This window comes from Rhinoraja longicauda, unplaced genomic scaffold, assembly GCF_053455715.1.
Source record: "Rhinoraja longicauda isolate Sanriku21f unplaced genomic scaffold, sRhiLon1.1 Scf000276, whole genome shotgun sequence".
NCBI classification, from domain to species: domain Eukaryota; kingdom Metazoa; phylum Chordata; class Chondrichthyes; order Rajiformes; family Arhynchobatidae; genus Rhinoraja; species Rhinoraja longicauda.
This window is the reverse complement of record NW_027601494.1, coordinates 33,128-50,000: the sequence shown is the minus strand read 5'-3', so window position 1 is coordinate 50,000 and position 16,873 is coordinate 33,128. Positions and strand designations below refer to the sequence as shown.

General features: G+C 48.2%; 1 long non-coding RNA gene across 1 annotated transcript; it reads right to left on the bottom strand.

Moving 5' to 3' along the window:
* Positions 1-4,203: 4,203 nt before the first annotated feature.
* Positions 4,204-16,673, bottom strand: LOC144590727 (uncharacterized). The gene is made up of 4 exons (XR_013546534.1): positions 16,580-16,673; positions 9,954-10,037; positions 5,394-5,431; positions 4,204-4,223 (listed from the first exon to the last, which is right to left on the bottom strand). It is a non-coding gene; the product is annotated as an uncharacterized LOC144590727 (long non-coding RNA).
* Positions 16,674-16,873: the final 200 nt, after the last annotated feature.

Here is a 16,873-nt window from a genome sequence, read left to right as displayed (position 1 = left end):
GAGAGAGAGAGAGAGAGAGAGAGAGAGAGAGAGAGAGAGAGAGAGAGAGAGAGAGAGAGAGAGAGAGAGAGAGAGAGAGAGAGAGAGAAAGAGAGAGAGAGAGAGAGAGAGAGAGTGAGAGGGAGAGGGAGAGAGGGAGAGGGAGGAAAAGAGAGAGAGAGGGAGAGTGAGAGTGAGAGTGAGAGGGAGAGGGAGAGGGAGAGGGAGGAAAAGAGAGAGAGAGAGAGAGAGAGGGAGAGGGAGAGGGAGAGGGAGAGGGAGAGGGAGAGGGAGAGGGAGAGGGAGAGGGAGAGGGAGAGGGAGAGGGAGAGGGAGAGGGAGAGGGAGAGGGAGAGGGAGAGGGAGAGGGAGAGGGAGAGGGAGAGGGAGAGGGAGAGGGAGAGGGAGAGGGAGAGGGAGAGGGAGAGGGAGAGGGAGGAAAAGAGAGAGCGAGAGAGAGAGAGGGAGAGTGAGAGTGAGAGTGAGAGGGAGAGGGAGAGGGAGAGGGAGGGGGCATAGATGCACAGGGAGATAATGTAACAGACAGACAGACAGATGGATTGGAGGGTGAGAGTGGTGGAGATTGTCAGGCACTGGACTGTACCAGATGTGAATAGAATGAATGCAGATTGACAGAAAGCTGGACAACACCCCTGAGGATGTGGAAGAGATATTGTGATACAGATAACCCATAAACGCTGGAAATACCCAGCAGGTCAAACGACAACAGTCTGCCTGTCACTTCCTTCTTTGTTGTTTGTTTGTATGAGTTAAATGTTCTTTAGCTTGTTTTATGTGGGGGGTGGGGGGGTCGGGGGAAACTTTTTATAATCTCTTATCTCGGCATTTCTGTGGTCTGAGGGAACGTTGCAACGTTCTCACCTTCATCACCAGACTGATCGTTAGAAGTTTTCCTGCAGGAGGATGCTGAGTCAGCGGTTCCCGGAGCTTTTCCAGATGCTCCATCTGAAACACAAAAAAGTAGACGCAAGGAACTGCTGATGCTGGTTTATCAAACAAAGGCACAAACTGCTGGAGGAACTCAATGGGTCAGGCAGCATCTCTGGAGGACATGGTAGGTGACGTATCGTGTTGGGACTAAAGAAATGTCCTGGTCCTGGAACGAGGACAGTGGTGGTCCCAGTTCCCTGTGATTCTGCGGGAAGATGGAGGGGGCTGAGCTGTACCACCTCCCCCTCAGCACACCGCCCCCAGGGGTCAGCCGGAAATGTCCAGACTAGGGATACTGAGAGGTTACTCCTGAGCCACATGTTGCTCCTGCACCAGCAGCCTGGTGTTCTTTACGACCCACATTTGTGTGTTTGAGTCAGGACTGTCATTCCCCTCGCTCACTGTGCCCATGTCCACTGGCAGCAGAGACACCACAGTTAAAACCAAGTGACCATTGGCCATCCTCTCTGCTGCAGTGATGCTGTGGGCAGTGGTGTGTGTAGACTGGGCCACACAGGGCAGTGATGCTGTGTGTGTAGACTGGGCCCCACAGGGCAGTGATGTGTGTGTGTGGACTGGGCCACACAGGGCAGTGATGTGTGTGTGTAGACTGGGCCATCACACAGGGCAGTGATGCTGTGCCCAGCGGTGTGTGTAGACTGGGCCACACAGGGCAGTGATGTGTGTGTGTAGACTGGGCCCCACAGGGCAGTGATGCTGTGGCCAGTGGTGTGTGTAGACTGGGCCACACAGGGCAGTGATGCTGTGCCCAGTGGTGTGTGTAGACTGGGCCACACAGGGCAGTGAGGCTGTGCCCAGCGGTGTGTGTAGACTGGGCTACACAGGGCAGTAATGCTGTGCCCAGTGGTGTGTGTAGACTGGGCCACACAGGGCAGTGATGCTGTGCCCAGCGGTGTGTGTAGACTGGGCCACACAGAGCAGTGGTGCTGTGCCCAGTGGTGTGTGTAGACTGGGCGGCCACACAGGGCAGTGATGCTGTGCCCAGTGGTATGTGTAGACTGGGCCACACAGGGCAATGATGTGTGTGTGTGTAGACTGGGCCCCACAGGGCAATGATGCTGTGCCCAGTGGTGTGTGTAGACTGGGCCCCACAGGGCAGTGATGCTGTGCCCAGTGGTGTGTGTAGACTGGGCCACACAGGGCAGTGAGGCTTTGCCCAGCGGTGTGTGTAGACTGGGCTACACAGGGCAGTAATGCTGTGCCCAGTGGTGTGTGTAGACTGGGCCACACAGGGCAGTGATGCTGTGCCCAGTGGTGTGTGTAGACTGGGCCACACAGGGCAGTGATGCTGTGCCCAGTGGTGTGTGTAGACTGGGCGGCCACACAGGGCAGTGATGCTGTGCCCAGCGGTGTCAACCCTAGGGTTCTCAAGGCGTGTGCCAGCCAGTTGTGCGGAGTATTCCATATCTTCAACCTGAGCCTGAGCCTGGAGAGGGTTCCTGTGATGTGGAGACATCCTGCCTGGTTCCTGTACAAAGAGAACATGCCCCAGCTCCTCCAATGACTACAGACCAGTGGCACTGACCTCACACATCATGAAGTCCCTGGGGAGGCTGGTGCTCACTCACCTGTGACCCCTGGTTAAACCCTACCTGGACCCCCTGCAGTTCACTTACCAAACACAGGTGGGGGTTGAGGACACCATCATCCACCTGCTCCATCGATCCAATGCTCAGCTGGATAGGCCGGGCAGCATTGTGAGAGTCATGTTTTTTGACTTCGCCAGTGCTTTTAACACCATCCAGCCTGCACAGCTAGGGAGCAAACTGACGAAGATGTGGGTGGATGCCCCATTGGTGTCCTGGATCACCAACTACCTGACTGGATGACCACAGTATGTCAGGCTACAGAACTGTGTCTCAGACATGGCATTGAGCAACACAGGGCCCCACAAGGGATGGCCTTTCTCCCTTCCTGTTCACCATCTACACCTTGGACCACAGATATAATCCGGACTCCTGCCACTTTCAGAAGGTTTCGTATGTCTCTGCAATTGTGGGCTGCATCAGTGAGGGGAGGGAAGCTGAATACAGAGGTGTAGTCAACGACTGTTGAATGGTCTGGGTGGAATCACCTGCGGCTCAACACCGACAAGACTAAGGAGTTAGTGGTGGACTTTAAGAGGAGAGGAATACCCCTGTCCCCTGTCTCCATCAATAATGTGGATGTGCAGTTTAGCGGGGAGTACAAATACCTTGGAGTGTACCTGGACAGTAAACTGGACTGGTCCAGGAATGCTGAGGCCCTGTACAAGAAGGGACCAAGCCAGCTGTACTGTTTGAGAAGGCTCTGCTCCTTCAATGTCTGCAGTAAGATGCTGCAGATGTTCTACCAATCGGTGGTAGCCGGTGCCATCTTCTTCACTGCCGTGTGCTGGGGCAGCAGGGCGAAGGTCGCAGACACCAATAGGATCAACAAACTCATCAGGAAGGCTGGCTCTGCCCTGGGGGTGGAGTTGGATTCATGGGAGGTGGTCTTGGAGGGGAGGATGCTCCTCAAACTGTGGAGCATCCTGGACAATACAGCTCACCCCCTCCATGACACACTGGCCATCCTGAGGAGCACCTTCAGCAACAGACTGGTTGCACCAAGATGCAGCACTGAACGCCACAGGAGAACCTTCTTCCTTGTGGCTGTCAATCAATCTGTACAACTCCTCCCCCTTCTGTCGTGGGGTCGACTGAGACTGACTAACACCCCCCCCCCCCCTCCCCAATCTTTGCACATCCCCAAACATTTCCACTCATCACTTTAATTTCATGTTTCATGTATTTTGTGTTTTATGACTGTTGGCAGATCAATTTCCCTCCTGGGATAAATAAAGTTCTATTGTATCGTATCAGACCACCACTTTTTGTAACTTCCTATGTTCCTGGGTGTTTGAGTTACAGGACCAGGCAGTGATGCCATCAGTCAACATTGACACGTTACCCATGAGAAAGAACATTGGTTCCAGATGTACACCAGTTTCCTCCCTCACTGCCAGACATAAACAGTTTCAATGGCTGGTGGTAACAACTGTGTATCTGAAACCAATGGCTAAAACAGAACTTTATTCACCACTGCTAGAAAAAAAACAAGATTATTACATTACCCAAGGTATTGGAAGCGAAGTTTGCCTTTTGTTGGTGATGTAAATTCCGGGCAGATGCTAATGTGTAATTTTCCATGATTTCCAGGAAATTGGAAACCAACTTGGACAATTCTGTTGAACGTGTCTTGCAAAGCTTTGACAAACTCATGGTGAAAACCTCAGCAAATGAATGAATATCCTGTTGAGATAGAGATAGTGCCTTTATCACCACTTGATCAACCTTCAAGCATCTGTGAACATGCACTTTATCCATTCCTCCGCTCCATATCCTTCAATTTATTGCATATTCTCTTACTCATTTGTAATCATCTCCCTCCTTCCATCCAATGTACAAGCATAGAAACGCTGGTCAGTGTGGACTTGGCAGGCTGGACCAGTTTCCACACTGTATCTCTAAAGTCTAAAATAACAGGCACTTTGGCCCAATTTGTTCATGTTGACCAATATGCCCCATCTAAGCTCGTCCCATTAATGTACATTTGACCCTTTCCAGTCTGTGTACCAATCCAAATGTCTTTTAAATGTTGTTATTGCGCCTCTCTCAATTATTTCCTCTCACAGCTTATTCTATATATGTATCACCCCCTATATATGAAGATGTTGCCCCTCAGGTTCCTATTAAATTTTTTCCCTCTCATCATGGTTCTCTAGTTCTTAATTCCTCAGCCCTGGGGAGAAAGAACTGTGTGCATTCACCTTATCTATATCCCTGATGATTTTATACACCTCTGTAAGATTACCTCTCAGTCTCCCACACTCCCTGCCTGCCCAATCTCCCCCTACAGCACACGCCCTCAATTTCTAGCAACATCTGCAGAGACCACTCCCTCCACAATCCTTGGTTTCCTCATCCCGTCCCACCTAAACCGCACCATCCTCAGGTACATTCCCCTGCAACCGCACGAGATGTAACACTTGGCCTATACCTCCTCGCTCACCTCCATTCAAGGATACCAGCTGTGCTTTCAGGTGAGTTGCATCCCCTCTAAACTCATCTACTGCATTCAGCATTACATTACAGGTGTCCAGCGAGACCAGGTGTAGACAAAGTGATTATTTCGCTGAACACCTTCACTCGGTCTGCCAAGACCGACTGGATCTCCCAGCTGTTAACCATTTTAACTCCACTTCCCATTCTTGTACCAGCCTTTCTGTCCTGGGCCTCCTGCATTGTCAGAATAAGGCCACACTCAAACTGGAGGAACAACACTTCAAATTCTGCTTGGGTAGTTTGGAACTCAACAGTAAAAACATTGAATTCTCCAATTCATAGTAACAACCCAAATGATTTTTTCTTCCTCCCACCTTTCCTGACCCCAGTACGCACCTGTGAAAAACATGAGCTTACCACAACAGATGAACTCTTTGGGCAAAGATTGATCAAATCTGTGAAGAGAACAGAAAATAGTTGAAAAAAGACCCAAAATGCTGGAATAACTCAGCAGGTCAGGCACTACCCTGGAGAATTTAGACTGGAGACATTTTGGGTTGGGACCCATCTTCGGACCGATTGTATGGGGGGGGGCAAACAAAACTGGAAGGAAGATGGGACAGGACAAAGCATGGTTGGCGATGGGTGAACACACGCTAAGGGCTTTTGATGGGCAAATGGTTGGACAAAAGAGGGGGCAGGGAAGGAATAGGTACAAGGCCAGGTGGGGCCCAGTGGAATCCCCTCCCCTCTCACCCCCAGACTACCCCCTTTCTTCTTCCCTCCGCTGCCCTGAGCCACAACTGGCCGTGCACCAATTACTCCCCTGCCCCTCCCCCGACATTTCATCCTCCGGATTCTTAAATCGCAACTCTTTAATCCTTTTGTCCCACAGCCTGTGTGTTTTCATCTCTGGCCTTTGTCCACCCATCTGCCTATCAACCCTCCCTCGCTTGTGCTTATCTACTACCTGCCCCTCCTCTCTTCCAGTTTTCATCTCCCCACCTTACTAACAGACTGAAGAAGGGTCCCAACCAGAAATGTCACCTATGCATATTCTGCAGGGATGCTGCCTGACCCTCTGAGTTACTCCTGCATTTTGTGTCATTTTTTGGTAAACCAGCATCTGTAGTTCTTTGTTTCAACAAGAAGACAGCTGCAGCAGCTATCAGGAGGATATGTAGTTATAAAGGACCGTCCACCATCACCATCTGCTTCCGGTAAGCATACCAGCATTGTGAGCAATTTTGTGCACCATATCTGAGGAAGAATGTGCTGGCCTTGGAGAGGGTCCAGAGGAGGTTACAAGAATGATCCCAGGAATAAGTGGATTAACATATGATGAGCGTTTGACAGCACTGGGCCTGAACTTGCTGGAGTTTAGAAGAATGAGAGGTGACCTCATTGAAACAAACCGAATAGTGAAAGGCTTGGATAGAGTGGATGTGGAGAGGATGTTTCCACTGGTGGGAAAGTCTAGGACTAGAGGTCATCGCCTCAGAATTAAAGGACGTTCCTTTAGGAAGGAGATGAGAAGGAATTTCTTTAGTCAGAGGGTGGTGAATCAGTGGATTTTTTAGCCACAGAAGGCTGTGGAGGCTGTCAATGGATACCTTTAAAGCAGATATAGATAGATTCTTGATTAGCACGGGTGTCAGGGATTATGGGGAGAAGGCAGGAGAATGGGGTTTGGAGAGAGAGATAGAACAGCCAAGATTGAATGGCGTAGTAGATTGCAGATGGGCCAAATGACCTAATTGTGCTCCTATTACTTATGACCTCTTGACCTTACTTTCATGCAACCTTTATCTTTACATTTAACAGAAAAGTGCTGCTGCCCGACAGCAGCCAATCACCCAGGGAGGGTCCTGACCATTGAAGATTGTGGAGTTTGCACCTTTCCCCTCTACCCACGTGGTCTCCTCTCAGGACTCCATTTCTCCTCCCTTTGAGAAGGGTTCCACATGGTAGGCTGCTTTGGAAGGTGAGATTGTCTGGGTTCCTGGGAGAACTACCCAACTGGATACAGAGTATGCTTCATGAAAGGAAGCAGATTGTGGTGGTGGAAGATTGTTTATCAGACTAAAGGCCTGTGGCTAGTAGTGTGCCACAATGTGCTGTGCCCATTGCTATTTGTGTTTTTCCCAACAATGTGGATAGAATGTACAAAGTATGATTAGTAAGCTTGCAGAGGACACAAAAGTAGGTAGAACTGTGGACGGTGAAGATTCCTATCAAAAATTGCAGCAGGTTTTTGATCAGCTGGACAAGTGGGCTGATAAATGGCTGATGGAGAGGAGTTGCACTTTGAGAAAAATGTTCCCAATGTTGGGGAATTCCAGAACCAGGGGCCACAATCTACGAATAAAGGGGAGGCCATTTAAAACTGAGATGAGAAAAAAAAAATCACCCAGAGAGTTGTGAATTTGTGGAATTCTCTGCCACAGAAGAGAGGCCAATTCACTGGATGAATTTAAAAGAGTGTTAGATAGAGCTCTAGGGGCTAGTGGAATCAAGGAATATGGGGAGAAGGCAGGCACGGGTTACTGATTGTGGATGATCAGCCATGATCACAATGAAAGGCAGTGCTGGCTCAAAGGGCCAAATGGCCTCCTCCTGCACCTATTTTTCAGTGTTTCTTGAGCAGGCCCTTCACAGTGAATCCTCAGACAATGGCAAGCACTGAAGAGCTGAGGGATGAAGGTTACAGGTACATTGTCCCCTGAAAGTGGAGTCACAGGTAGTTAGGGTGATGAAGAAAGGGTTTGGTACATTTGCCTCCATCAGTCAGAGTATTGAGCACCAAAGTTGGGATGTTATGTTATAGTTGTACAAACTGTTTGTGAAGCCACATTTGGAGCAGTGCGTTCAGGTTTGCTCACCCTGCTATCAGACGGATGTTATTGGGTTGGAAAGAGTGCAGAGAAGATTTGTATCTTCAGAAGATCAGAAGAGCAGCCGCGGTGGTGCAGCGGTAGAGTTGCTGCCTTACAGAGCTTGCAGCGCCGGAGACCAGGGTTTGATCCCAACTATGGCTGCTGTCAGTATGGAGTTTGTATCTTCTCCACGTGACTGCAAGGGTTTTCCCAGAGATCTTCGGTTTCCTCCCACAATTTGTAACCTACAGATTCGTAGGTTAATTGGCTTGGTGTGTGTGCAGATTTCCCCTGGTGTGTGTAGGATAGTGTTAATGTGTGGGGATCGCTGGTCAGTGTGGACTCAGTGGGCCGAAGGGCCTGTTTCAGTGCTGTATCTGTAAACTAACAAAACTGAAAGAGCTGTAGGGAGAGATTAATTCTTTATTCTTGGAGTGCAGTAGGCTGAGGCGTGATCTTATGGATGGATATAAAATCATGAGGGGGATAGATCGGGCGCAGGCACTGTCTTTTACCCAGAATAGGGAATCCAGAATCAAAGGACATCGGTTTAAAGTAGTAAGGGAAAGATTTAATGGGAACCTTCGGGGCAATTGTTTCCACACAGATGGGGGTGTGTATATGGAACAATCAGCCAGAGTAGGTAATTGAGGTACATACTCCAACAACATTTAAAATGCATTTGCACAGGTATGGGAGAGGAAAGGTTTACAGGGATATGGGCCAAACGTGGGCAGGTGGCCCGCCACTAGATGGGGCATTTTGATCAGCATAATAAAGTTGGGCCGAAGGGCTTCTTTTACTGCTGTAAAACTCACACATCCCAAAAATATGAGGATTGGTAGGTTAATTGTCAAATGTAAATTCCTGCGTGAGGTCTATAGATTTGCAGAGAAGCACAGACTAGGAACAGGCCCTTTGTCCAAACTCATGCATAACTCAGCCAGGAGAGGCCACAGCTAGTGGCTCTCCCCCTCTCACACAGCTCTGCTGCTCTGAACCCTGTCGGGGAGAAGAGGCTCTCAGGGGCAGCAGCAGCAGCCAGGTCAGTGGTACCAGTGTCTGGCTCTGTGTAAAGCAGGGTAGGGCAAAGACCAGGAGAGCAATAGTGAGACGGGACTCTCCAGTTAGAGGCACAGACTGGTGTTTCTGTGGCTGTGAACCACGGTCACGGATGTCTGAGTGGGCACAGATTATTCTGAACGAAAGGGTGAGCAGCCAGGTCCACAGTGGTACCGACAACATCGGTGGGGAGGCAGATGAGGTCCTGCCAGGTCTCCTGGGGAGTCAGGTGGTAAATTGAATGAATCTCTGGATTAGACACTGTGCTGTCGAGCCAGGCAAGCAATGAGAAGATGGCTGGGATAGATGTGTGGTGAAGGGGCAGGTGCAGTGGGGAGGGCTTCACATACATGGACCATTGGGCTCACTTCCAGGAGAGTGACCTGTACAAGAGGGACAGGTTACAGCTGAACGGGAGGGTCACCAGTATCCTGGTGGAGAGATTTGCTCGGGCTACTTGGGAAGATTTAGACAAGTATGATACTAGGATAAGACCCAAACCAATCGTGTGGCCGAGAAGCAAATAGAGCCTAATATAGATGTTGAGATATGTGAGGCAGTGGAAATTTGTTTAGCTTAATATGGTGTTGAACATTGTGTGAGAAGGCCCTGTTCCTGTGCTGTACTATTGTATGCTCTGTGTTTTGTGAAAATTACTAATAAATTCTATATGATCTAATTACTCCCACTTCAGTACCTTGTCTCAGTAGCTGTGTAATTTGTTTTGTTCTACAGTAATGTAGGAACAATATGAAACCAACTGACAATAAGGCTGGTCCTTTGTGAATTCTCCACATGTTGTGCAACTTCAATTATTTACTGGTAGAGAGGCGGAAGGTTAGGATTAGCAACCTCACAGAAGTCTGAAGAAGGGTCCTGACCCAAAATGTCATCTTTCCATGTTTTTCGGAGATACTGCCTGACCCACTGAGTTACTGCAACACTTTATGTCCATTTTTGTGAACCAGATCCTTGTTTCTACCGAAGTTGTTACCATGACACTTAATGCCTCCAGTGTTGAGGATAAATCTGTCCTTACCGGTGCACTGATAACTTCCCAGAGTGTTGACACACGTTGCAGCTGGACCACAGATGTTTGGGTTGTTCTCACACTCATTGACATCTGGAGTGAAAACAAAATCTTAAAATGTGGCTGAAAATCTTTGTGCACTGATGGTCTCTCACACTCTCTTGTCTGTCCCTGACGTGAATTGCTGTGACATCTATCACCATGTCACGAGCATCATCTGGAGCAATGATGCTCAGATAACACAAACAATATTCAGTGCCCGAAGTAACGGAGGTGCTGGGAGATGACACAAATGGCACAGACGGTGGCTCATAGAACAGTACAGCAAAGGAACAGACCCTTCGGCCCACAATGTCTGTGCTGAGCATGATGCAAGTTAAACAAATGGCCTCTGCCTGTAGGTGATACGTATCCCTGCATGTACATGTGCCTATCTAAAAGCCCCTTAATTATCACTATCGTATCAGCCTCCACTACTACCTCAGGCAGCATGTTCCAGGCACTCACCACTCTCTGTGTAAAAAACTTGCCCCGCACATCTACTGTGAATATTGCTGCTCTCACCTTCAAATGATGCCTCTACTCTTTGACATTTTCACCAACAACCTGTCCTGGACCAAGTACATTGAATCAATGACAAGAGAGCACAACATTGTCCCCATTTCCTCAGGACACTGAGGAGATTCAGCAATAACTCTCAGCAACTTCAAGAGATGTGGATGTAGCACAGTCCATCACACAGAGCAGCCTCCATCTACACACCACCCTGGCTCAGGGAAGCATCCAACATAATCAAGGACCAGTCACACCTGGTCATTCCCTCCTCACTCCACTCCCATCAGGCAGAAGGTACAGAAGCTTGAAAGCAGTTAGCACCCTACTCAGGAACAGCTTCTCCCCTTGTTATCAGATTGTGAACAGTAATTTAGGGAGTAATCCCAATCTTCCAACCTAAACCAAATTGCTTATATTGGACCCTTTTTCTCTGTAACTGTAACGCCACCATGCTAGCAAACTATATTCTATATTTGGGTATTTTTCTCTTTGAACAACCTGTTGTATTTGTGTGTGCAATAACTGTATTCATGTCATAGAGTCATAGAGTCCTAGAGCACAGAAAGAGGCCCTTCGGCCCATCGTGTCCGTGCCGCCCGTTACCAAACACAGTCTAATTTTAATCCCATTTTCCCGCATTTGGACCGTAGCCCTGAATGTTGTAGCATTTCAAGTGCCCATCCAAATGCCTCTTAAACGTTGTGAGTGTTCCCGCCTCCACCACCACCCCAGGCAGTGAGTTCCAGACTCCAACCACCCTCTGGGTGAAAAAGTTATTTCTCACATCCCCCCGAAACCTCCCTCCCCTTACCCTGTATCTATGTCCCCTCGTTGTTGAACCTTCCACCAGTGGAAGAAGTTCCCCGCCATCTACCTTATCTATGCCCCTCATGATCTTGTACACCTCGATCATGTCCCCTCTCAGCCTTCTCTGCTCCAGGGAAAACAACCCCAGTCTGCCCAGTCTCTCCTCATAGCCGAGGCCCTTCATCCCTGGCGGCATCCTGGTGAATCTCCTCTGCACCCTCTCCAAGGCTATCACACCCTTTCTATAATGTGGTGACCAGAACTGTACATAATACTCCAGCTGTGGCCTCACCAGTGTTCTGTACAATTCCATCATTACCCCCCTACTTTTATATTCGATGCCCCGGCTAATGAAGGCCACTAACCCATATGCCTTTTTGACCACCCTGTCCACCTGTCCTGCTGCCTTCAAGGACTTGTGTACCTGTACTCCAAGGTCCCTCTGTACCCCTGTCTTCCCTAGGGTCCTTCCATTCATGGTGTACTCCCTCTCCAAGTTATTCCTGCCAAAGTGCATCACCTCGCACTTTTCAGGATTAAATTCCATCTGCCACTGCTCCGCCCATCTGACCATCTCATCTATATCTTCCTGCAGCTTGCAGATCCCTTCCTCGCTATTCACCACCACCCCTAACTTTGTGTCATCTGCAAACTTATTATTAATGTAGATTACAAACAGTAAGGGACTAATGTATAGTATTATCCAATCTAATCAGCACCAGTGTAATCCAATGGTGTTTCCAATCTTGTTCAAGGACAGACTCACCAAAGGGTGTGGTACAGTTAATCACAGGTTGGTCTGGGTGTGGTACAGTTAATCACAGGTGGGTCTGGGTGTTGAGGGTGTGGTACAGTTATACACAGGTGGGTCTGGGTGTGGAGGGAATGGTACAGTTTTACACAGGTGGGTCTGGGTGTAGAGGGTGTGGTACAGTTATACACAGGTGGGTCTGGGTGTGGAGGGTGGTACAGTTATACACAGGTGGGTCTGGGTGTGGTACAGTTATACACAGGTGGGTCTGGGTGTGGTACAGTTATACACAGGTGGGTCTGGGTGTAGAGAGTGTGGTACACTTATACACAGGTCGGTCTGGGTGTTGAGGGTGTGGTAGCGTGATAAATGATGAACCTACTGAACCTCATCCTGACCAATCATGATGTGGCTGCTGGATCTGTCCATGAGGATTTAAGGCAGAAGTGACCCCTGCACAATCCTTGTGGTGACAAAGTCGACCTTCTCCCATTGTTGGCAGTTGGGCTGATGGGCTGTATGTCTCTATGACATTTATATATTTTATACATAAGAGGTGCCAATTGTGAAGCCAGCTAAAGAAATAGAAGTGGAAAGGAACAGAGTGGGGGCATGAGGGCGGAAGGAGAGAAATGGGAACAAATCCAGGTGGGCCACAGGGACTAGAGGGGAAAAATGAGGGGCGAGGGGCGGGATTATTTGTAGATTAGTTATCTGAAACTGGAGAATTCAATATTCACACTGTTGGGTTGTAAGTGGAATATAAGGTTGTGTTTTTTTCCAGCTTGCATGTTGCCTCACTCTGGCAATGGATGAGGCCCAGGACAGAAAGGTCAGGATGGGATTGGGAAGCAGAGATAAAATGGTTAACTACCTGGAGATCCAATACAATAGGATTGAACACAACTATTCGGTGAAACGGTCACCTCGTCTGCGGTTGGTCTCGCCAATGTAATGGAGGCCACATCTGGAACACTGAATGCAGTTGCAGGGGAAAGTACCTGATAAGGGGCTGGCTTGGATGGGAAGGGATGTGAGCCAATGCTTTGCGGAGAGAGCAGTCTCTGTAGAAGGTGGAAAGAGTGGTGATGTGAAGATGTCATAATAATGTTCGAGAGTAGTAACCTCCAATAGTGTTTAGATATCTCACTATTCCCTGACAGTGATGTTGAATATTTCACCAGCACCATACTAGAACTAGGGTGAGGAAGGGGACAGGGGCAGAGCGGGGAGGGGAGAGGAGAGGAGTGTAGGATGAAATCACTTCAAATTAGACCATTCTATGTTCATACTGCTAGCTGATAAGTTACCCAAACAAAATATGAGGTATTGGTGTTGCAACTTGCATGTGGCCTCACTCTAGCAATAGAGGAGGCCCAGGCCAGAAAGGTCAGCAAGGGAATGGGACGGGGAGATGAAATAGTTAGCAACCGGTAGATCTCGTAGGTATAGGTGGACAGAGCGTAAGTGTTCAGCGAAACGCTCGCCCAGTTTATGCTTGGGCTCGCCGATGTACACGAGTCCACATATGGAATACCGGATACAGTGGAAGAGGTTTGAGGAGGTACATGTGAATCTTGGTCCAAACTGTAAGGATGATCGCGGTCCCTGGATGGAGTTGAGGGAGGAGGTATAAGGACATAGAAACATAGAAAATAGGTGCAGGAGGCCATTCGGCCCTTCGAGCCAGCACTGCCATTCATTGTGATCATGGCTGATCGTCCCCAAATAATAACCCATGCCTGCCTTCTCCCCATATCCCTTGATTCCACGAGCCTCTAGAGCTCTATCTAACTCTCCCTTAAATCCATCCAGTGATTTGGCCTACACTGCCCTCTGTGGCAGAGAATTCCACAAATTCACAACTCTCTGCGTGATAAAGTTTTTCCTCACCTCAGTTTTAAATAGCCTCCCCTTTATTCTATTCTAAGACTGTGGCCCCTGGTTCTGGACTCGCCCAACATCGGGAACATTTTTCCTGCATCTACCTTGTCCAGTCCTTTTATAATTTTATATGTTTCTATAAGATCCCCTCTCATCCTTCTAAACTCCAGTGAATACAAGCCCAGTCTTTTCAATCTTTCCTCATATGTCAGTTCCGCCATCCCAGGGATCAATCTCGTGAACCTACGCTGCACTGCCTCAATTAAAAGGATGTCCTTCCTCAAATTAGGAGACCAAAACTGTACACAATACTCCAGATGTGGTCTTACCAGGGCCCTATACAACTGCAGAAGAGCCTCTTTACTCCTATACTGAAATCCTCGTGTTATGAAGGCCAAAATTCCATTAGCTTTCTTCACTGCCTGCTGTACCTGCACGCCAACTTTCAGTGACTGGTGTACAAGGAAACCCAGGTCTCGCTCGACCTCCCCCTTACCTAACCTAACTCCAAAGAGATAATGATCTGCCTCCTTGTTTCTGCCACCAAAGTGGATAACCTCACATTTATCTATATTATACTGCATCTGCCACGCATCTGCCCACTCACTCAACCTGTTCAGGACACCCTGCAACCTTCTAACATCCTCATCACAGTTTACACTGCCTCCTACTCTTTGCTTCCTGTCTGCCAACCAATTCTCTATCAATGTCAATACCCTACACCCAATACCATGTGCTCTAATTTTAGTCACCAATCCCCCGTGCGGGACCTTATCAAAGGCTTTCTGAAAGTCTAGATACACTACATCCAGTAGCTCCCCTTCGTCCATTTTACTTGTCACGTCCTCAAAAAATGTCAGAAGAATAGTCAAGCATGATTTCCCTTTCATAAATCCATGCTGACTTGGACTTATCTCTTTACTGCTACCCAAATGCACCATCATTACCTCTTTAATAATTGATTCCAGCATCTTTCCCACCACCGAAGTCAGGCTAATTGGTCTGTAATTCCCCGTTTTCTCTCTCGCTCCTTTATTGCATTTGCTGTGGTTGCTGGAGAAAGTACTGTACCTGCGGGGGTGGTAGTTTTAGTGGGAAGGAATGAGTGAACCAAGATGTTGTGGAGGGAGCAGTCCCTACGGAAGGTGGAAATGAGTGGAGGTGGGAAGATGCGATTAGTGGTGAGAGTCCTCAGGAGGTGATGACAATGTTGGAGGATAATGTATTGGATGCGGAGACTAGTGGCGTTAAAGGAGAGGACCGGGGGAACTCTGTCCATGTTGCGTCTTGAAGGAGGGGGAGTGAGAGCAGAACTCTGGGACACAGAGAAGACACGTGTGAGGGCCTCATCTATGACAGAAGGGGGGAACCCCCATTCCCTGAAGAACGAGGACATCTTTGATATTCTAGAATGGACACCTCATCTTGGGAGCAGATACGGCGGAGACAGAGGTATTGGGAGTCGGGAATCACATCTCTGCAAGAGGCAGGGTGGGAAGATGTGTAGTCCATAGAGCTGTGGGAGCCAGTAGGTTTGTACTAGATGTCCATTGATAGTCTGTCTCCTGTGATGGAGACAAAGAAATCGAGAAAGGGTCAGAGGTGTCCGCAATAGTCCAGGTGAATTTGAGGGTGGAGGGAAAGTTAGTGGTGAAGTTAATAAAGTCCATGAATTCTGTACCGATGCAAGAGGTAGCTCCGATGCAGTCGTTGACATAGTTGGAGATAGGACCAGTGCATGGAGACCTGGAATAAGGACTGTTCGATGTACCTGACAGAAAGGTAGGCATTGCTTGGGCCCATGCCAGTTCCCATGGCTATGCATTTGCTTTGGAGAAAGTGAGGGGAGTCAAAGGAGAAGTTGTTGAAGGTGAAGACGTTCCGCTAGATGGAGGAGAGTGTTTGTAGAGGGAAATGGGTTAGGCCTTTGTGTTTAAAAATACCCAATGACTTGGCCTCCACTACAATGAATTCCGCATATTAACCACCATCTGGCTAAAGAAATCTCTCCTCATCTTCATTCCAAAGGTACGTCTTTTATCCGGAGGTGGGAGATCCCCCCCCCATTCATTGTTTCAATTTCACTGAAAGTGGTGGTTGTGTAAATTACAAATAAATCCTACTTCATCTAATTACTCCCACTCCACTCCATTACCTTTCCTCAATAGCGGAGAAATGTGTTTTATTATACAGCAATTTAGGAACAGTGTGAAACCAACTGGCATAATGAAGGATGAGTCGTACCCTGGCCACTCCCTCGTCTCCCCTCTCCCCATCCGGCAGACGGTATTGAAGTGTGAAAACGCACACGTCCAGATTCAGGGTCAGTTTCTTCCCAGCTTTTATCAAGCAACTGAATCATCCTACCACAACCAGAGAGCAGTGGTGAACCACTATCTACCTCTTTGGTGACCTTCTGACTTTCTGTGGCTTTACCTTACACTAAACGTTATTCCCTTGTCATGTGCCCATACACTGTGACTGGCTCAATTGTAATCATGTATCATCTTTCCGCTGACTGGATTGCACACAACTAAAGCTTTTCACTGAACTTCAGGACACATCACAATAAACTAAACTAAACTACGTGAGAGCGGTGAATGCTTTGGATTTGCAACCTTCTCACAGAAGTCTTTACCTTCACACTGAATTACTGCTTTATCAGTGGACGTAATGCCTCCGGTGGTTGTGACATATCCATCCATACAGGTGCACTGATGATTTCCCAGAGTGTTGACACATATTGCATTTGGAACACAGATGTTTGAGTCATTCGCACATTCATTGATATCTGGAGTAGAAACACAATCTTAAAATGTAGTTGAGAAACTTTGTGCACTGATGATCTCTCACACCATCTTCAGTCTGTTCCTGACATGAATTCCTGTGACATCTATCACCATATCGTGATGCAGTACCTGGAGAAGTGATG